Source organism: Sturnira hondurensis, unplaced genomic scaffold, assembly GCF_014824575.4.
Source record: "Sturnira hondurensis isolate 20B ecotype Veracruz unplaced genomic scaffold, ASM1482457v3 Scaffold0019006, whole genome shotgun sequence".
NCBI classification, from domain to species: Eukaryota; Metazoa; Chordata; class Mammalia; order Chiroptera; family Phyllostomidae; genus Sturnira; species Sturnira hondurensis.
The window spans coordinates 8,479,822-8,502,580 of record NW_028091637.1 but is presented as its reverse complement, the minus strand read 5'-3'; positions in this window follow the sequence as shown (position 1 = coordinate 8,502,580).

Here is a 22,759-nt window from a genome sequence, read left to right as displayed (position 1 = left end):
TGAAATGCCTGCTGTGGGGGCGGGGGGGGTGTGATTCCTCGAGGAATTGTGCATGATGGTCCCGCACAGAGTGACAATGGTGGCCTCCTTCAGAAGGTTATCAGCCATGGCAGGAAAGGTTAGAATAAGTGTCCTGGAAGTCAGCTGAATGTCAGGATTTGCATTCCAATGGAGCCAGTGAAGAGACAATATTTAGCCTCTCCTTTGCAAAAGGTGAAATCCTAGAAGGAGGGCAGTACGAACTTTTAATGCTCCCTTCTTGCTCTGGGGACCAGGTTTGCCCCCAAACAATTCTGGTGTACATCTATTTTGAAGTTAATCATTATCCAACCAAAACACATTCCCTTTTCCCTATGCCTCTCTTGGAATTATACTTGCGTGCTCACTCTACTAACAGCTCTTGAGACTTTGATTCTGGATAGCTCTCTGGTCAGGAGGTCTTCCAGCGAGTTGAACAACTGACTCCTTTATCCGAGAGACTGTTTGCAGAGAGGCAAGGTGGCCAAGCTTACTGGAAATGCATTAAGGCAAATAGCCCTCCCATAAACCCAGCTCCTGAAATCTTCCCTGTCAAGCTGTGGGTTCATTGGCTTAAGCCTGGCACCTTAAGTCCTGTCACCGTGGTTCCAAACCAGCACTGAAGCTGCCTCTGAACATGTCTCTTAGAAAAATACCACCTCTCAGCTCTTAGGTTTAGAATGCAGAAAGGGCAAGGACATTGGGAGGCCTGGGCATCCACTTGCCCACCAATAAGGTTGGGAAACTGGAGGCACTTTGAGATGGAGAAAAGTTGGGTTCACAATCTGCTTCTCCCCATTTCCTCCTCTGCGGGCACCTTGCAGACGCCATTGCCATCCCTTCGGCAAGGATCCGCCAGCCACTCACCCTCAGTCGGGGCCTTTCTGCGCCCTTTCACTCAGCTTCTCACCCAGAGCTGAAGTTATTGTCTCAAAAGGCAAGCCTGGTTATACCAACCCTCTGATGAAAATCATTAAATGGCTTCTCATTGCCCTTGAGATGGAGGATAGGAAACGGGCCCTTCAGCTTGCCTCCCTGTTTCTCTTGCAGCTTTCCTTCGGACTTCTCTCCCTCTCCCGCTGACAGCCTTCTCTAAATGCCTAGAAAATGCCCCTCTATTCTTCCCACACATAGCCTTTCCCAGGGTGCACTTCCTTTCCTCTGAACTTCCTTTCTTCTTCACCCAGCCAACTCCTGATCTTGCTCGGGTGAATCAGAACTTCCTGGATGAGCAAGCTTTCCTTGACCTCCCTGAGTAGATCTTTTGTGATAGGGTCTCTTGGCACCATGTGGCTTTCTTTGTTAGTACTTAACTACAGCTATAGTTTTATCATTCTTTAATTCCTATTCCTCTCCCTCACTTAAGTCCCAGTTCCCTGAAGACACGGATCACTTTCCCTCTGCTCTTTATTGTATCCCCAGCACCTAGCACAGAATAGGTGTTTAATAAATTTTTGTTGGATGAAAGAGCAAATGAAGTAATAAAGATTCAGAAGGAAATTGTATGTAATCCTCATAGTTACTTCATTACTCTGAAGAAGGCATTGTATTACCTAATAAATTGAGATAAACAAGCTAGATTTTAGCTGAGGGTGATGTCACTGCTACTTCCTTTTCCTAAAAATAGAGAAGTGTGTAAGTTTTCTTTTTTTCTAAATTTGCCCAAGTTCCTCTAGACAGCATACATATGTTTTCTTTCTCCCCCAAACACACTGAGATAAATAAATGTCCGACAGATTCTAAAGATTTTTCTTTTCCATATTTATTGCAAAGACAGATGTTTACATTCTTAGAGGCCAGGTTTGAGGTATTTCATTCCATGGTGGGATATTTAACTGGTGATCTTTGTCATTATGTATCACTAATGCTGACTGTAATTTTGTTTGTCATTAACATTTCTGATTGAATCCTCAATCTCCTGAAAAAATGAGTCTGAATTCAGCATTCCCGAGTGCAAACTTGCCTTTCAGCAACCATCACGATGAAATCATAGGCATGTAAACTCACACATATTGCAACTTGACAATTAAAAAAAAAAAACTTGTCTAGATCACCTAATTGTCATTGAAAGAGAAGTTTGATACCTTTGATCAAGACATTGCTTCATGCATAGTTGTATACTTGACTTAATGTAACTGTGTATTCACATAGGCAGCTAATATACAAATGCAAAAACTGGACCATTTGCAAATGGAAACAAAAAATGAAAGCTCCACTCAGGACTTAAAAAACAAGGAAGGTAACATTTAAGCCCTTACCAAGTTGAGCAATAATAAAAATCAACTTGAGCCAAAGATAAAAAGCTTGAATACGTTCAGCTTTCCAGTTTTACAAACTGTATACATACATGCATGCATAAAACAATGGGACTGAGGCAAAATGTGGTTAATGTGAGCCCTGCCTGCCCCAGTTGTGACGAAGCGAGACTTTCGTGCTCCCCTGAACGTGTTGACTTGCAGCTGTTGCGGATACTGGAGACTACAGCCGCCGACAGGGAGATCCCTCTCCATGGAAGTCAATCATCCTGCATTCTGAGCTTTTGCCTCTTGCCCAATTGTCCTTCCAGTGTGAAGCAGACCAATGAGCACTGAGACAGCAGTGAATGTGTGAGCGTCACCCACCCACGCTTTCAGGGTCATCCCTGGTGCAAGGTCCTCCAGGAACCCTCCTGGGATTCTCCCAGACTCATAAGATCTCTCCTCTGCCACGGAGAACCCAAGGAGCATGAAGTTTATTTTCTATCTTATTTTTTAAATACATCTGCTCTAGCCCTGGCTGGTGTAGCTCAGTGGATTGAGCATGGGCCTGAGAACCAGAAGATCGCAGTTTGATTCCCGGTCAGGGCACATGCCTGGGTTGCAGGCCGCTTCCCAGGAGGGGATGCACCAAAAGCAACCATACATTGATATTTCTCTCCTTCTTTCCTTCCCTTCCCTTCTAAAGATAAATAAATAGAAAAATTAAAAAAAAAAACACCTGCTCCATATTGACAGGAAGTACATTATAGTTGTGCATTTCTTTTTTGGAATTCTGCCCCACCAATTGTACAGTCCTTGAAAGCACAGATATGCTTTTGTCAACTTTGAACCTCACTCTGCACCTTACAGTACTCAATGTGTGTTTCTTGTCTCTAATCGAGGGAAAACTAAAACCACCTATTTCCCTAATCCATGTCCCTCTTTGCCGTTCTTCATGGTACCAATTGAAACTGCATTATGTCCCATGTTTACAGAAAGCATGAGTAGCTTCTTTTGGAAAAAAACATAACTTTAAAAAAAATTTACAAATACATACACACAGGCGCACACTCATATGCTACTTTTAGGTAGGAAAAAAGTCTGAAATACAGACAAGCCAGAGGCAGAAAACGTAAAGAATCCCTCATCTTATCACTAAAAGATAATCACTGTTAACATTTTGGAACCAGTTCCTGCAGTTCCGTTGTAATCTTCCCTTTACAGGTAAAGAATCTGAGGATGAGAGAGGGTAAGTGTCAGGTACGTGGCAAAGGCCACGTAGCTAGAAAGGGACAGAACCCAGGTTCGAACTGAGGCCTGTCGAGAGTCCTAACTGCTCCCGGGGCCCCATCAAACGAACACGCCCCAGTTCCTGCCTGCCTGCTTGCTTGGGCAGCTGCTTCTTCTCCATGTCTTCCCGGGTTTGTTTCCCCACTTGTTGTTCAAACGCAAGTGCTAGCCGGTTCTGTCCTCTGCCCACCCCCTCTCACTCCTGTTGGGGAACCAATGTATTTCTCTGGCTTCACTGGTACTTGATGATTTCCAAATCCAATGCTCGATTTCTAATTTCTCACCCAAAGCTCTAATTTCTCACCGAAGCTACAATTATTCCAACTATTCTCTTCGTGGGTGTTCTGCTGGCATCTACATTTATTACTCTAACAGAGAATTCCAAAATGCATGTCCCCTGGGCATGTTTCCCATTTCAATAAGGGTGCTCCCTCCAATGGGGGACCCAAACCAGAAACATAGAAGTCAGCTAAGAGTTGGCCTCTGTTTTGCCCTCCAGGACATAGTAGGTATTGGAGTCTATTTACTCCCCAAACATCTCTTGAATCAATTCTGCTCTCATCCCCATCACTGATATTGTTTCAGTTCTTATTTCACGTGGGATTATTTCAGTTTCCTCATCTTCTTGCTTCTCTAGTCTCACCCCATTCTACGACATCCTCTGCTGTTACCGACGTGCTCCCCTCCAAAACACAAGAAGAACGATCCCATTTAAAATTATCCAATGTCTTTCCAGTGGATCTAATTCCATCCGACCATTCATCTATTTATTTATTCGGCCAGCATTTCATGGATTCCATGGCCCAAGTGCTGTGGTAAGCAATGAAGACAGAAGGCCTTGGAAATGTAATCCTAGCTGTGACTGAAGGGCACTGGGCTGTCCTTCTGATCGAATGTGAAACATTGATAAATAAACAACTAATATGAACAAATAGGATAATAGGATTGTCACAATGGTGAGAAGCTCAGGGTACCACAGGAGGAGGCATTATGGGCCACTGTAATATTCAAGAGAAAGCCTAAGGGAAATATGGCTTTTGAGTTAAATCCTGAAGAAAGGTCAGTGAAGCCGTGAGAAAGATGGTACAGATACGCAGACCAGCAGTAAAAACAAGGAGACGTGTGAGCTTGCAGCACTCACCTGCCGGTAAGGAAGTGCACATCGTTCAGAAAGCCTACACTAGATCTGAAGGGATTTTAGATTTCCTTTTTGGCCCCCATTCTGCACCCCTCCCTGAATGCATGCCCTTTTCCTTGTGACTGTAGCTCCTCCCACTAGAGGCAAAGGATTCTGGCCATTGAAAATCATCCTGGGGTTTGTTCTGGGGAGTGGGAGGGACTAGTTATTGGCTAAGAAATCTGAACACCTTGAGACCATCATGTTGTGAGAAAGCCCAGACTAGCCCCACGAGAGGCCTCATGGGGAAAAAGATACCTGGCCATCTACCAACTGTCCAGCCCTCCTTGCAAAAGTACCGAACATGCGGATTCATGGAGCCATCTTGGACTTTCCGGACCTAGCAAATGCCTAGCAATCCCAGTCCAGACGGCAGAATCACAAGACATAATAAACTGATACTGTATCAAGTGTTAGCTCCATTCAAAAGCATGTCTAACTAGTGCTGAGCAGTCCACTGAAGAAATGGAAAGAGAGAGAGATGTTCCAGTCACGATATGGCTGTCAATCTGTGCACCAAACACAGAATTAAAAACTATATGGCTCCTCTAAGTATCTTGCGGACCACCAGATTATACCTTTATGGATTTTGTTCATAGATGAACGCATATTTATATATATTTATATTTTATATGTTTAATTGTATGTTGTGGGCATGTAAATACACCAACATTTTGTGATTTTAGTATTCTGTTTTTATACAATTAATAAGGAATCTCAGAACCCAAGAGTAGCCCAAGATAACTTCAGCTCTGAGAGGCCCTATTTTTCATGCCAGACAGAAGAGTTTGTATTTCATACTCAAGGTAACTAAAGACATTAAAGGAGGTTTTTATCCGGGGAGGAAGATGATCAGAGGTTTCGTATGATATTTTCCAGTGAGTGATCTGAGGGCCTGAAAGGTGCATCTGAATGCATGACTGTGTCAGAAACTCAGGTGTGAAACACCAAGTCTGGAGCAGACTTGTGATCACGGGAGTGGGGAGAAATCAGCAGGTAAGAAAACAAATAAAAAACTCTTGGTAGGAACTGGCATCTGGACTGACTTGGGACATAGAAAGGGATGCTTTTGCCAAAGGCAACTTCCAAAGCACCATCCCCTGAATAACTGTGAACAACTGTGTAGCCAACCTGTGTTGTCCGGCGTATTTACCACGTGCCACACACGACCCTGGGTTCTTTTTTTTTTAAGATCTTATTTATCTTTTAGAGTGGAAGAAGAGAGGGAGAGAAACATCAATGTATGGTTGCCTTTCGTGCATCCCCTGCAGGGAACCGGCCTGCAACCCAGGCATGTGCCCTGACTGGGAATCGAACCGCAATCCTCTGGTTCACAGGCCCGCACTCAATCCACTGAGCTATACCAGCCAAGGCCGACCCTCTGTTCTTTACATGAGTAAATGCCTTTAGTCTTCCCAACAACCCTGTGAGGCAGGCTGTATCATCATACCCACTCTACAGGTGAGAATACTGACCCCTACAGAGGGTAGGTAATGAGGGAGCCAGGATTCCAGCCCAGCACGGCTGGCCACGGAACCCAGGCTCTGAGCCCCTTTGTCATCCGCCGCCATCACACTGGCTGCGTTTCTGTCTCCACAGTAGAAATATGACATTCTTAAGGTGGGGACTGTGTTTTTACACCGTTAGCTTACTAGGCCTGATCCACATTTGTTGCTCAATAAACACCATGAATGAGAGGCTTTTTCAATGAATAACCGCCATAATATGCTACGTTCAAGAACCGAGACTCTGCTGATCGTGAACCTGAGTGTGGAATCGGTAATGCTCTGGATGCCTGACCACCAAATGAGGCTCAACATGTTTGCTGTGGAATTTAAACCCCAACACAAACTTTCTCTTAAACTGCTGAAAATTGCTTCCTAAATGTGAAAATGGTACAAATAAAGGAGGGTAGATTTCACCTCCTGAGAAAACATTTATTGGGGGACCCAGAAAACCCCAGAATTTATTTATAAAAAATTCTGTTCATATTCTTACATGTTTAAACTTCAGTCACCTTCAAAGTACTCTCTATTTGATACAACACCCCCGTAGAGACGTTTTCCCACTGCTCAAAACAGGTTTTGAATTTACTGATATTGATGCCTTTTAGTGCTTCTACTGTTTTTTGTTTCATCTCTTCCACATTGGCAAAACCTTTCCCTTTGAGGACTTTTTCATCAGGGGGGCAAAAAAAAAAAAAAAAATGCCAATCAGTGTAAGATCAAGTGAATAGAAAGGGTAGGGCATGGAAGCCATGCTGTTTGGGGTCAAAAACTGCTGAACACTCAGCACAGTGTGGGCAGGTACACTCATAAATCACGCATCATGAAATGGGCAAACACGCTGAAATAATTAAAAAAAAAATCATTCACTAAAGCCGAATGCAACCTCTCACAATACCACCAAGTGGCACACTGATACAGATGGGTTCCTAGAACAGTCTCCCAGCGGGGGAAGCCTGTACTACAAAGGGCCCATCCTCAGGAAGACAATTCTGGGGTTTTTTTGACCCCCCATATGTCCTTGACAGTTTATTACATTAATCAGTAAAAAGCTGGTGAAAATACTCATCTCCAATTCTTTAGTTTTTTAAAAAGAAAATTACAGCAAAATAGCTTTACATTTGTTCTTATCTAATTCGATGCACGCTTGCTTAGAAATTCTGAATGACTTCCCTTTTATTTTGACATTATTTTCCCCAACCTCCAAAATCATTCAGTTTAATAAGTAGTTATTCACCAAATTACATCACAAGACTTGAGAGTTAGAAACTTCATCAAACATAAGTTATTACTTCAATTAGAACAAACTATTTTAATTGTTCATTTCACAAAAGTATAAAAATTGCCTAACAGTACAGGTTCATTGACTTCAAAATATGTCTTTAGATGGATTTAGTTAGTGTCAGAAAAATTATGATGGTAACCAGTTGAAGAGCGCTACCTGATTTTGTACTTCACATCCATGGTAATACATACCTTAGAGCACATCATATGAATGTGTGCTAATTAGATTCAATGAATTTCAAAGATTTCTAGTAAAAATTTGTACCCTAGTCAAAGATAAATTTTCTAGGATAATGGTAGCATTCAGAAAGCTCTTATCAAAAATCTTCTGCCTTGGGCAGCTTCTGCCATCTTTATCTTAGATGGATTCCCGAAGTTTTGTTAATTGACATCGTAAGGGTCAGAAATAAAATTTATATTAGTGAAATGATTGGTGCTCAAGATAGGTTGATTAGTTCCTAGGAATGGAGCGTAAACCTAACCCAGTGTTCTGTTGAGGCACTTTGGGAAGATTTTGACCTTTGATCTCAGATTAACTGAATTATACCGCAAGAAAGGGTCCCAGTTTTCTGGACTGAACATTTCCTGAAAAATACTTTCAGAGTATATTCAAAGACCTAGAGCAGAGTCTTCATCTTCCTACAGAGCAGGCCAACACTGTTTGCCAATAGCTATTTGGATGTGTGGCAGAGTTCAACACGAGACTTACTTTCATTGTTAAATGTTACCTGGTCGCAGGGAGGTGGGAAGACCTTGAGTTGTCCGCCATTTCTAACTTCTCCCTTCCGCCAAAGGTAACCAAGTATTTGTCAATGACAAAATAACTTTGGTCAGTTCATAGCAGATTCATAAACGCAGAAAGTTTAGATAAGCTACTAAGAACGATTGCAAAGACTATTTGGTAATAAAATACTGACGCTTTAGTGTTATCTGGAAGGAAGAAACCACAGTGTGATGTGTGTTCTTGCATAATCACTTGCACAAGTCTCAGGAGGTTATTAATTATTAACCCACTGAGTCACTGGAAAAGTATGTGCCACTTGTGCCTTCAGGCATTTCAAAGGTTTGCCTCCTTCTTGAACTTGAACCTGGTTCTTGTTTAAAGCTGCCATGGTAAATGCTTATCTCTAAGTCATAATATCATTAAACCATCTGCTCATTCTTCTCCTAAAGGCTAGCAGCATGCTACTGATTCTTTAAAATTGCGGAGGAAGTAGTTCAGAGAGGCTGCCTTTGAAATTTACGGTTATCACCACAAAGCAAACTTCTCAACGACATGAGGCGATTTTCATAACACAGTGCTTTATTTGACTGATTTTATAGATACCTTTTATTATGCTCTACTTTCTTTGCAGCTCAGGCATCTGCTCCAATGAAATGTATTTGCTTCTTTTATGGGAAACATCCATGATCTGTAGGATTTTTTCGCTGAGTAGAGAAAACTAGATGATGGTTTTACCATAGAGTTTTTATAGTTTTGGTTTTCCAATTAGGTCTCTTAAGTAAATATCTTTTACAGAAAAATAACAATTGTGTACATCAGGGGTTCCCAGCCACACACTGGCACTGGTCTGAGCCTGTTAGGAACTGGGGTGGCAGAGCACGAGGTGAGCTCGAATGTAACGCACTCGAATCACCCTTCATGAAACCACCCCTGCCCCTGAGCAGTGGAAAAATTGTCTTCCACAATAATTTTGGTGCCAAAATAGGTTGGGGACCGCTGCTGTACACAATATTCTACTTCTGGGTAGCGTGTACAGTCTCTAGTCAGACCTAAAAATAATATTGGTGCGGCATTTTTCAATTCCCAAAGAGTCTCCACTTATATGATCTTACTTGTTTCTCAAGAAACTCACACGATGTAAGCAGGGAGACCATTAACTCCATCTTACAGATGACGAAATAGAGATTCCAGGATGTTAGTGACTTGCCGGAGGCCGCACAGCTAGCAACAGCCAGAACACGTATCAGTCACTGAACATGAATCAGTCACTGCCTGTTCTTTCTTCTATTCCCTATGGTCTTCCTAACCTCTCTCTTTTGCTTGCTCACACCTCTCTAAATTGGGCTTTCCCCTCTGAACCTGCCTTAGGGTATAGTGCCATGCTTAAGTCAACCTCTTAAATCCATGTACTTCACCTGTTTAGGAACCAGAGTGCCCTGGGAGAATTGCCACGGTCAGGCGGCCAAGGGACTGACAGTTGGCAGATAGTATCTTAACGTACAGAGGAGCCCAGTGGAGCCGCCTGTCCAGGAGAGTCCCAGCTGACAGAGACAGGGGATTGGGGACAATGATAGAGTCTGCGTGAGGAGAGAGAGATGTCTTCTAGTTTAACCACTGCTCTTGGCACTCCCAGGACACCCTCCTAGTTGTTCTTTCCTCATCGCACGGCCTCAGAGCCTCTTGGTAGCCAATGCCTGATCCTGAAGGAGTTTTATTTTGACTTTATCATGGTAGCGCTAGGGTACCCCAAAGAACTTATGCAAGAAAGAGTTTCTGGGTGGTCAGGTTTGATTCTTGCCCTAGTGGAGGTTGGTGCAGTGCCGAAGGCGAGTCCTCCTTCTCCCTAACTCTCTCTAATGCTCTTGTGGCCTGGTTTACTTTTCCCTGGCTGTTCCTTCTCCACCATCAATCCTGGACGCTCTATCCTCTCTCCTCAATCAACGGTCTCCGAAATTTTGTGGTTGCATACATTGATGTTTAAAATAAACACAATAAGCCCTGAGACGGACCTTTCAGGGTTACTGTGTGGCAGCTTCCCACTGTCAAGCTCCTACCGACTTCCATATCCATCTCCCGGTGACTTTTGTCCTGAAAGCGACGAGAAGGCTGCTGGGGCTCTAGCCATCGTATCTGGGCCCATGAAAGAATAAAAGGAAGGACACAATCAAAATGGTTGTATTCCAGCATTCTGTCTTCTCTTTTAAGGAGATTTCCCAGAAATTCACCCAAACCCTTCATCTGATTGTCCAGAGTTTAGTCACTTGGCCACACACGGTTGTAAAGGAGGCTGGAGAATACAGTGCTTTTTAGCGGGTCACACTACCTCACCCAACAAATAGTGTAGAAGTGAAGAACGCCGTTACTGCCAGTTTGTTTTGCTTCCCCCCACCCCGCCCCCGCACCCCGTCAAAAGAGGCACAGCTCTCTAAAATCTTTTAAAGAGCCAATCATCTCTCATACACCTTTTAAAATAGTTCTGCAAACATGTGTTCCTTGGTATACATGTATTACAAAAGCATTTAGCGAACAGCTTAAGCTGAGAAAGGTAAAAACATGGGTGTTTCATTCGGGTATGTAGCCCCTTCCCACGTGCGCCACTGGCTCTAACGTTCGTCTCTCCCATTCCCATCAGTGTTTTCCATGCAGGTCTGTACGTTTGCCAGCAAAAGCCTTTCGCTTTGTTGCCAAATTGCACCTTAATGCTATTTCAGCCATTTTTACTCTGGAAGAAAAAAAAAAAATCAAAAGCATAATAGCCGAGTGGCATTTGGTAAAATACTGGATTAAACATATTGTGGCACAAACTTGACTGAATATGTTTAGCTTTTAGTTATCTTGTTAGTCATGTCTTTATACTAATATTAACTAAAAACTGAAGCTGCTTCTGTGAAGACATTTTTGGCAAGTTGCCGCTCCGTGACTGGAATTTATGGCACAGCCCTAAGCCTTACTCTGCTCTGATAAATGCTATCTAACACCCAGTAGGTGTAAGCCACACCTGTATGTTTAAATTTCCAGTAGCCATGTTAAAAAAAATAAAAAGACACAGATAAGATCAATTTTAATAATATATATTATTTAAACCAATATACCCGAAGTGTTATCATTTCAACACATAATTAATGGGAAAAAAGTATTGAGATACTTGATATTATTTTTTATGCTGTCTTTGATTTTCATTATATATGTCACTCTGAACTGGCCACAGTTTACGTGCTCACTTCCCACCGAAGGAGAAAAGGAATGGACAGTGGGACACCAGCGTCCAGGGACCCCAGCCGCCGTGGGAGACAGCCTGAGGAGCACATTCCTGTCAAATGTAAGTAACTCAGTGGCTTCTGGGAGTGTGGTCAGTCAGGGCCTTCTTTGTCTTATGACGCCAAAAAGGAGGCGTCAGCCCAAGAATACTTTGACAGAATTTATTGTTCCATAGTAGAAGAGAGAGGCATTACTACTTTATTTTCCTTGGCAACTGGTTTAACTTTTCTGAATTTCACTTTCTTTTTTTCCAAAATAAGAGAACTATTTCTCTTGCTAGGTAGGGATACTGTGACATCATGAATTAATGTAGATACAAGTGCCTTGTGAAGAATATGCTCACATAGTTTATAATTTATTTATTACAGTATTATTACAATATGAAATTAATTGGGGGCATTCTGATCTATATTATTTCTGGAGCTCCAATAATATTGTAGGTACGGGGCCTGATGCTTTTAAATAGAGTGTGTTTTCGGTACAGTATTTGTGTGCATTCCCCTTGAATCTTAGAGGGCTCAAGCATGCTCTTCCCCACAGAACACAATGACAATGATACTATGCGATTCCCAAGGCGAGGTCATAAAAGGCCCTGAAGCTTCCATCTTGTTTTCTGGACCACTTACCCTTGGAATTCTGAGCTGCCATGTAAGAAACCTGACCTCCTTAATGTTGCCATGGCGGTGAGGCCTTAAGGAGAAATCACATGGAGAGACCCCTGAGACAACATTGAAAGAGATGCCAGTGAGCCCCAGGGACCTGAGATAAGCGGGCTCAGGTACCAGACATTTAAGTGGATAATTTCAGGCTGCATCCATTCAAGTGAAGCCCAGCCGCTGAGTCTTCCCGGCTAATGTTCTAGACAGTGTAGCACAGATGAGCCATACTGACCATACACCTCGTTCACATTCCTGACCTACAAAATTCATGAGCAAAATACCGTAGCCACTGATATAACCACTAGATTTTGACGTGGCATGTTACGCAGCAATAAACAATCAGAGAAGTTTCTCAATTTGGTTTCCACAAAACTTCACATAATCTTAAAGGCAACTGAGCCTGTGAGTGAACTTAAGTAATTGAGTCCTACCGCGGAAAATGATAGATGTGGCATTTGAACTAAGGTCTGCCTTAAGGCAGAGTCTTTGCTCTTCTGACCACAATCAGACTGACCTCTGGGGAGGGCATGTGTGCGGCCAACCTGCTGAGTCCAAAGGGCGAAGGGGAGGAAGGAGAAACCTGCATTCTTGCTCCAGCTTGTTTGTTTTCAGGCCCTCTGCGGGATGATCATTCAAGGAGCCGAATCCCTCACATTTGTTATTATCTGCCTCAGACATCTTAATTAAATGCTTTGGAGGCCTGCACCATAGAATCAAAACTCTAAGCACTTTTCTCTCTGGAAAAGAGAAATGTAAACTAAAATTCCCGTCCAGTGTTCAGATTCCAGCTATTGATTTTTGCTCTTGTTTTTAACCTTCTTTCTCTCTGAGACTGCAAGTCCCCCAACAAGATAAGAATAAATAAAAGCAAGTTAGTGCCACCTGGGTTAAAGAGCGCAGGGAGATTAGAACACTGATAAGGCCTGGTGTTGATGGTTCAATAGGAGAAGGTTAAGAGACCTCACCTTAAAACTTGCTTGAACTTGAAAAATTCTTTCTTGAAACCCCAGCAGAAGGTCTTTTCACTTTCACAGTGAACTTTGCTCTACATATACTTTGGCAATAAGAATTTAAAAAGAGAGAGAGAGATGATAAGAAAGCAAAGGGACATTGTACTATATAGCTAACATTTCATCAACAAATGTTTTAGTTTTTTTAAAGATTTTATTTATTTATCTTTAGAGAGGAAGGGAAGGAGAGAAGGAGAGAAATATCAATGTATGATTGCCTCTCATGAGTCCCCTGCTGGGAACTGGCCTGCAACCCAGGCATGTGCCCTGACTGGGAATAGAACTGTGATCCTTTGGTTGCTAGGCTCACGCTCAATCCACTGAGCTACACCAGCCAGGGCCAAGTGTTTTAGGTTTTATTAGATTAAAGAGACCAAGGCCCAGAGACCCTCGTGGTGTTTCTGAGATGGCAGAAAACCTATGAAAGCAATGCCTTGTAGAAGAGTCCTTGATTCTGCACTCTTGCTCCCTAAGAGTTGTCCGTACCTATTTTAATATGGTTCCTATTTTTTTATTCAAGCAATTCTTATGCAATGTTATGACTGATGGTTGTTTCGCATAAAATTGAGCCACTTTGGTTCTGTGAAGTTACACCTAGAATAAGAGTGGTCAAGAGATTTTTAGAGAGAGTGAGAAATGGCAAAAGGGGAAATACAATTGGAAAGGTGAAACGTCAATACATATCCGTTCAGCAGCTATGGTGGAGCCCCTAAATAATGGAAGGTTCCCTTTAGGAGATTTGTATATGTTATTCCATTTACTTTTCACAGTTCCCTAAGGTCAATTTTCTTATCTCCACATTTACATGAAGAATTAACTTTTAAAGAGGTTGAGTCACCTTGGAAGTGAAAGAGCTTTGGCTTGAACACCCATTCATCTCCTCCCGAAACCTATGTTCATCTTACTGTGCCAGTGTTTCCCGTGGTATGTACAGGGTATATTCCTACGTATATACTTAGAGAGTTCCTGGATGGACACAATGTACTTCATATTTATGTGTTTATTTTAGTGCGCACTAGAAAAATTGGGCAACAGGCACATGAAACTCGAATATTTATGGCCTGCCTTCCTTCCTTCCTTCCTTCCAATCCTCATCCAAGGATATGTTTTATTAATTTCTAGAGAGACGAAGGGGAAAAGAGAGAAAGAGCGAGAGAAGTTTCAATATGAGAGAGAAACATCAGTTGGATGCCTTCCAAATGCACCTCGACCATGGATCAAACCTGCAACCTAGGAATGTGCCCTGACCGGGAATCGAACCCCTGACATTTCTGGTGTACAAGAAGATCCACCAACCCACGGAGCCACCCAGCCAGGGCTATGGATATTATGTCTTACAACGGGGTTAAGATATGTATTTAAGTTTTTAAAAAGTGGGTAGAGTTAAAGAAAAATAAATTGTAAATAATCACATAGATAAAAAATTCTATAAAATAGTTTAGGCAAATATGTGAAGTAGTAAGTAAGCAATGAAGCTGAAGTTTGGGGAACTGCTGTGCTAGGCTGCCATGATATCGCTGATTGACCATTGGCTATTTTAAAGATTTCCAAAGAATGTGTTCAGGTCCTCTGATACTTAACAGAAGTGAGTTTTATTTATTTTTTTTCTGTGAAAAACTTTGTTGTTTCCATTTGGCTCCCCAGTGGCAGAGGGCTCCAGGGAAGTCAAAGGCTGCCTGCCTAGGGGTTGCAGGGAGAGGCCCAAGCAGAAGCCAGACATTGGGGGAGGCAGAGGGGCCCCTCAAAGGCCTCTGGGCTCCAAAGGCTCTTAGTGGTGCTTGAGGGTGAGCTTTTCCAAGAAACCCTCACGCAGCCCAGCCTGGGGCCGGCCAGCCTATGGAGGCCAGTCAGCTGGTCCACGTTCTTGATGAGTTTCACCTCCTCATCCAGGAAGTGGTTCTCCAGGAAGTCGCAGAGATGAGGGTGTGTGTGGGTAGAACTCAGGGCCTACAGTCCCAGAAGGGCCTTCTCCAAGGCCGTGGTGGCTCCCAAAGTATCCTTCTGCACATCCTGGAAGAGGGCACAGCTGCTAGCATGCTGGATTTGATTCCTCAAGAGATGCTCTGTGCTCTCATACTCCTTCTTGGCCAACTCCTGGCAGAAGTGACCCACACCCTTCAGGCCACATCCTTGTCATGGAACCAGAAGCCTAGAGAGAGGTACGTGTCGGAGGCCTGCAGATAAGGGTTGACCAGGCAGTTCGACTTCACGTCAGTGGAATAATTCTAATCAATGTGAGATCTCACGGTTGCTTGGCCGTAAGGACTTGAGCTCAAAAAACTGTGATGGCTGGTCTTAGAGGCTGAGGATGGCTGAGATAATTCTGAATACAGTGACCAGAAAACAGATTGGAGGGTGGTCATAGTCTGGAGAGGAGGGGCATCCCTGGGTCTTTTCCATCTAATATTGAAGCAAGAGGCAGATCCAGGGGACCAGTGAAGACTCTGTCAGTGAGATATGGTTTTAAAGTGGTATCAGTGACACTAGGGTTAGAGCGTGTTCTTTAACAAAACCACTCTTTTCAAAGGTACTTAATTTAGTGAGAATGTAAATCTGATATATTTACAAAGGGCTGTTCTGAGATAAGAGCACAATCCATTCGTTTATTCATTTATTCATCCATCCATTCGATGTAGTTTATTAGGTATCTGAAAAGTGGCAGAAATCAAATAATTGAGGCACCTTCCTTATGTGAAAGGAGTGCATGTCTACAGGGGAGATGGCCATGTAAGCATTCACTCATGACACACTTATCTGTGGGCAAAATGCTATGGAATCAACAGAAGAATGAATTACTCTCAAAGTCTCTAGGACTAGGATCTTTGGGAAAATTTCACAGTGCAGAAAAGTCTACCGCAGAAAACAACCTGGCACTGAATGCAGTTCAAAAGCAGGTCAGGTGAAAATCTGCTGCTTTCATCTGCTCAATGGTGGGAGTCCCATTTGGGGTAAAAGAGGAACACGGTTCCTCACAGCGTGAAAGATCTACCATGATTGTCACCCAGAGCTCATCCCATTTGAACACCACCCTTCTTTATTCGATAGGACTATTACGAATCCAGTAAAGGATTCATTATGTTAATGGTCAAAAAAGAAACAGAGTAATGGGTTAATACCTTGTAGTTACATTAATACACTTTTTGAACAAAGAGGAAAGTGAATACCATTCACGCATAGTAATAAATAATAACGTGACATTTTGTTCTTGAGGCTTCATTTCTTCCAGTTTGTTGATGACTTCATCAAATTATCTTCAGAATTCCTGAAAAAAAGGAGTATGGCAAGACTGTTCAACCTGTTTCACCCATAACTGATAAAAGAACCTGCTTGATTAATTTTAGTTTCAAAATGGTTCTTTTGTGTGAAGGAACCTATATGGAAATAGTTGTGAAAAATCTTAAACATAAGCCTAAATTTGGCAGGGATGATAAAAACTCCATTTTATAACCCCTAACCCCTGCAAAATGCAATTGCCTGTATATTTGTTTCTTTAATATAGTTTATGGTAACTTTGTAAAGTTTATACATGTCTAATCATTATGTTGCACACTTGGAACTACTATAATGTTGTAGGTCAATGGTTATTGGCAAATAAATTTAAAAATAAACAAACAAAAAGGTAGGGTGATTGATTCCAGGGGCTTCAACTAAACGTCTCTGCAGCTGAAGAACTGTAAACTCAAATTAAAACACCATACAATGACAGAATTCGTCACTGCTGTTCTGTTTCTTGTCTTTGCAGTCACTGTGTCATCATTGTTTATTTCTGGGCTAATGTTTAAGCTGCAATGTGTAGTAACGGCAGGGGTTAGAGACAGGGACGTTGCCAGCAGCCAGCTCAGAGAATTTCAAACCCTTACAAACTTACTCTCGAAATGAATGTGTAGAGCTGGGGCCAGGTGTCCTGGGCTAAGCTAAGTGAGGATTCTCGGGGTTTCATGTGGAAATAATAAAACCTACTAATTTTCTACTTATATATTTTAAACATCCCATCATAATCACAGCAATTGCTTAGAACTTAAACAACATTTTTTAGAGAGCAATATCTCTGTAGCACTGTCATTATTCAGATTTGCAAATGCATGGTATTAATGAAAAGTAGGCTGCCTTTTAGTCGGTTTTGTGATTGTTTTAGCCTTGTCCGCAGGCACTGTGTCTAGGAAGCAGGGCCAGCCAGCCCCTCCCAGACCCACCCTTAGGACGCCACTGCTCTTGGGCAATCTTCATTAGATAGTGGAGCTAAATCCTGTCTGATCAGATCCAGGAAGTGGGCCTGGCCCATCCAGTAAGGTTAGTAATGTTGCCAGTAACAGACCAGTAAGCCTCTACTCTGGTATGAGACTCTAAGTTTGTTGGGAGGAAACACAGTGTAAGTAGGTCAGGAACTCAGCCCATCCACCCTGCCCTCTGAGAGTCTCACTGGCTTGGGTCTGGAGAGACGCCACAGCACCTGAGCCCAGGGGAGCTTGACTCCCTGGGTTCTGGTCCTCTCTACTTCACTGAAGGATGAGCTGACTCCAGCTGCTGACTTGTGACTTTAGTCAAGGCTTTGAATTCTTTTCTTTTTAATTCTTCTTTTTAAAAAAATGTTAGTTAAAGTGGTGGAAACAGGTTTTATTCAGTGACGGCAGGTAGTGAAGAAAGAGCCAAGGTCCATTCCCATTTGTGCAGAGGTGACTAGAGGTTTTCTTTTACTTGTATTTTCTATTAAGATACAGTTGACATACAATATTATATTCGTTTCAGGTGTCCAGCATGGGGAATTAAGAAAATCAAAAGAAAGGAGCAAACAGAACAAACACACTGATGGTTGTCAGAGGGGTGGGAGGGCTAGAGGGATCCGTGACAAAGGTGGAGGGGAGCGCAGTCATGATGGGGGTCATTTTGCACAGTGACAGATGGTTTCTAGAGGTAGTGCAGTGGGTGTATTGTAAGACGTGCAAAGGCCTTCAGTTCTTACAACCTTGTCTCCTGATCTGGGAACGTGCAGATGTTGGCCAGTCTCAGGGGACACACTGCAGAGGCCAGGCAGGCAGTGACTAAATGGAGAGGGTAGGGCGTGGCTGGAGAAAGGAGGGGATGCTGCGAAGACCTGAAGAGCCACGTTCTGTCCAAAGTGGGTAGCATCTGCTTCATTCTTGCCGATCACTGCCACGTGCAGGCTCAGTGTAGCCACACTGTCATTTTTCCAAAAGGATCAGTTATCTCGCTTTTCTATGTTAAGTCTCATGTTTCTAAATGTTGGTAGCGAATGAAAAATGTTTAACACCTGATGAGCCAAACAACACAAACTGCCGGCCAGTGCCTGCCCAGTCTGCACACTCCGTGAGCTTTCTGTCCCTCAGGTTGCCTTTGTGAGTCTATCTGGCTGTGGAAGAAGAGGCTTGGACCTCTTTCCTGGGTAGGACATAAAAAAAATTGTTTCTGGTCTGATGCTGAGCATACAGTTTGATAAATCAATGACTGCATTGTTGGGTTGGTCCAACTCTGTTTAATCCATCCAGATCCCAGCCACCAGGCTGAGGGAAAAGGAGATTACTTTTGATCAGTGGTCACCATTCTACACAACGGCTTTGAGGCCCAGTTGGAATTGAGTTGACTTTTTCTTTTAAGAAATAGGTACAAGTAGAAATGGAAATGAAAATGTGGAAACTCCCAAACTAGCCAGACAAAATGAAGGCAAAGAAGCTTTTTGTGCTAATATGCCTCTTCATTTCTATGGTGAAAGGCAAGGTCATAACCTCTTGGAAAGAGTAAATTAAATAAGACCTATGTTATTTGCTTTTTATACACTCGTGTGTGTGTGTGTGTGTGTGTGTGCACGTGCAGTTACATTATAAGCATAATTTGTCTGAACAGTAAATTATTAGGGACACTTGTTTTTGAACTTGCAATTGAGTGCCTATTTCAGTTCTTCTATTGCTTCTTATTTTTCTAAAGAAACTCTACGAAGGACTTTTCGGAATTAACAAGAGATGAGAAGTTATTAAAATTAAGAAGAGGGAAAGGGAAGTAGGAGACCAGAAGAAGACAAAAGCAGGGGAAAGAAAGCCCGAACAGAGTTATAATTCATTTTAGTCATTAATCAAAATTATTGCTCTTTATTATCCTGTCGGGTCCTGGTGGGCTTGCCTCTGGGACAGAAACCTGCACTCTCATGCTTTTGTTCCATGTTTCCATTGTAATAAGAGAGGGCACTTATTCAAATATGATACTGTTTCTGGAGAAATCATAAGGACACATTGAAAGTCAGTGTGCGAGAATTCTCTCATCCTCCATTTTCCATGCCCTAAAGGACATTTTCATTTGCATTGCTTGTTGTGAACAATTAAAGTAGAGGAGAGAGCACAGGCAATTACAGATTAAACCTTTTCAGAAGAAGAGTAAAAACAATCTTATAAACAGGCTTTTCAGTGTAAGTGCATAAACTTTAACTCTGAATTGAAAATCAGTACCACATAGAACCACATAGAAACTGAAGCAGGGGCATTTAATTAATCTACAGTTTACCCTCTAGTGTGGTGACAAACAATAAAAAAAAAACTGTAATTTTCTTAGAACCTTTCTGCTTAAATTTTAGGAACAATTGCTTAAATTTTAGGAACAATTTAAGTAAGAGGATAATTATTAGTGCAAAGGAATGCCTGTGGATACTTTGCAATCACAGGAACAATATTGAAAGTCTCCATGCTTGAAATTTAATCTGTCTCATACTGCTGTGGTCTAATAAAAAAGGTACCTGAATTTCAACCACTCACAAAGTAGTACTTTTTGTATTTGTCTGTGCTTGCCTGTTTTTATTTAACTGGTGGGGGTGGGGGGTGAGGGTGGGGGTGGGGAGGCATGCTTCAGTTATTTTAAACAATTATTCTAAAATGCTGCCTTATTGATGAAAGGAACAAGGCATTCCTGGCAGGGTCAATAAGTGATTTACGCATAACACTTTTCAATGAGCATTTCACTTTGCACTTTGCACACATAGACACAAGCCAAGAGAAACCAGGAATGTAATTTCAGAATCTGTATGAGAATTTCAAGGCTGAATGTCAAAAACAAGAACTGAGGAGAGAAGGGGGGGCGGGGAATCAGTATTAAAAGTACTCATCCTTGTCACTTAACTTTTGCTCACACCCCTAGTATTGAAATGGGTGTCTTTTTAGGACAGCATTGGTGATAGAGACTCTTGGTAGGCTTCCAACTTTACATCTTACTTGGGACCTACCCCAAATTGGTGAATCAGAATATCGAATTTATAGGTCTGGAATAGGTTCTAGGGCACTGAATTTTCGACAAGCGCACCTAGGGAATTCTGACGCGGAACACATGTTAGGAAACCCTACACTACAGCTGCAACAAATTACCCGTGTTTATCAGGCGTTTTGCTAGCAGTTAAGTGCATTTCAAACTCAGTTAAGAAAGGGAACAAACTCAGAGCCACTCAGTCAGAGTTAGGTGATCTTTGTAGGATCTGTGGCCTTGACCTTCCTGGCTTTCAACCTGAAGAGGAAGCCTAGGAAGAATCCCTGTGGGCTGCTTGCAAAGCAGTCTACCTCTCTCCTCAACTCTGCTCAACGGAAGTTCTTCTGTCTCTTCCCTGGGAAGAAATACAAAGTTAACATAAACATTCTTGGGAGAGTTTTGTTAATGGTTTGGGGGACTTGTATCTACTTATAACTAATCTATAAGTGGAACCCACCCCTCCCCTACTAGATTCTAACCAGCTCTTTAAGGCCATCCTCTGTCCTGACTGGTTATTGCTTAGGTCGTCCCCATTATTAAATATTTTATATATCCATTGTTTTTCAAATAATTCTTGTGGCAGAAAGCAGTATTTGGCCTTTGAACAACTGTTCCCAGCCCCGATTTTGCTCGTCTGGTTTCTGCTGTGACGGATGAACAAGGCTCTGCGGCCTTTTCCAGCTTCCCTTGCCACCAAGCATGGGGTGTCACACATAGTTTTGAACAAGGAGATATAAGAGGCTGTCGTCTGGAGTCCTTCTAAAAAGAACTTTCCTCCATGCTGAAAGCAGAACTGTGCCTGAGAAGAGCTTTCTTGCCTTTAGAAGCAGTCACCCGAGGAGGAGATGTAGAAAGTGGTGGCCGCCGCCTAACCACCCCAAGGCAGAGTCTAGGAGAGTGTCGGACACAGTGCTCACCCTGTCGTGGCAGCGCTGGCGAACTAAGCCTGGGAGGAGGAGCAACCTCCAGACTTCTGGTTGAATAAAAATTCACAGCCTTGAATTTTATGTCTTCTTCTAGTTTGGTATTTTTGTTTCTTTTACCTGAAAGCATTCTAACTGATGTTGCTTCAAGTCTCTCTCTTCTCCTGTGGGCCGCCTTCTCTTAGTGATGTATCTCCTCAAGAACTTTCTTCAGGTTAATATTCTGGAATTTCTAACGGGATGACCCACAGTATAATATACACACACCTGCACACATCACACACCAGCATCAAGATCAAGTTGCCCAAAGTTAAATTCTGTAACTTGCTCAAAGTACTCAAGACTATCTTCTGAATTATCATTTTATTAATTGATCAACTACCTTGGCTCACGCTAAAATGTACTTAGAAAAACTTGCAAGTCTTCACACCTTCCAGACACATTAACTAGAAAAGAATTAGGACAGCCTCTGAAAGGGAGCAAGGGTTAGGACATAAAGCAGAACCTGGAGAAAAGAAGGTAGGAAAGTGCATAACCTGATATGCTCTGAACCAGGGCCATCTATATAGTTGTGGTTAAACCAAGTAGTAGTTATTCATAGCCAGCCCATTGTTCAGAACAATTGTAACGATTCCTGATCCTATTATCAGGAAGGATGATTTTTCCCCCCTGAAGATCCTTATAAGTCAACTATTATGCAGTGTCACCAGGCATCTCTCAGTACTGGACAGTGGCATCATAACGAAGTGTGCAGTCCTTCACAGAGCTCATCAGCACAGTGCAAAGGGAAGTCGAATGTGGTCTGCCTAAACAGACCCTGTACCAGGATGTGTGAAGCATACGAGGGTAACTCCTGCTTAGTGTGACTGCCTGGCATCGGATTTCTTACTAAGTGTGACTAGCGTGTTAAGAGCACAGACTCTGACATCCAGGTTGCCTGGCTTCAAACCCCAGCCTCACTGCTTATTAGTTGAATGACCTTGGACAATATATAGAATCCTTTTGTGCCTCAGTTTCCTCGTAGGGATGATAAAGGGGATGCTTAGTTCATACTATTCTCTGAGAAGTACATGTGTTACAATGTCAGGCACATAGTAAATGCTATGTAAATGTTTGCTCTCATCCTAGTTAGGATTTTAAATTAAACCATGTAAAATGTTCTACACCCAATTGCAATGTGGTTGGGGGTGGGGGTGGGTGTTCCCCCCAGAAAACAAATCAAGTAATTTGGGGGCTCCAGCTGGGTGTCCTATAGTTCCACTCAATGTTGACACTATCTACTTCAAAATGGCATTCAATTCCACAGATTAAGGGCTCAATCCTGTAAGACTGCTCTCCACGTCAGATGCCAACTGCAAGTCCAGGTTGTCACCTGTGCTTCCGACAGACCAACTGATTGGCAGTTCCTGTCACCCGCTCCTGCTTTGGAAAGTAG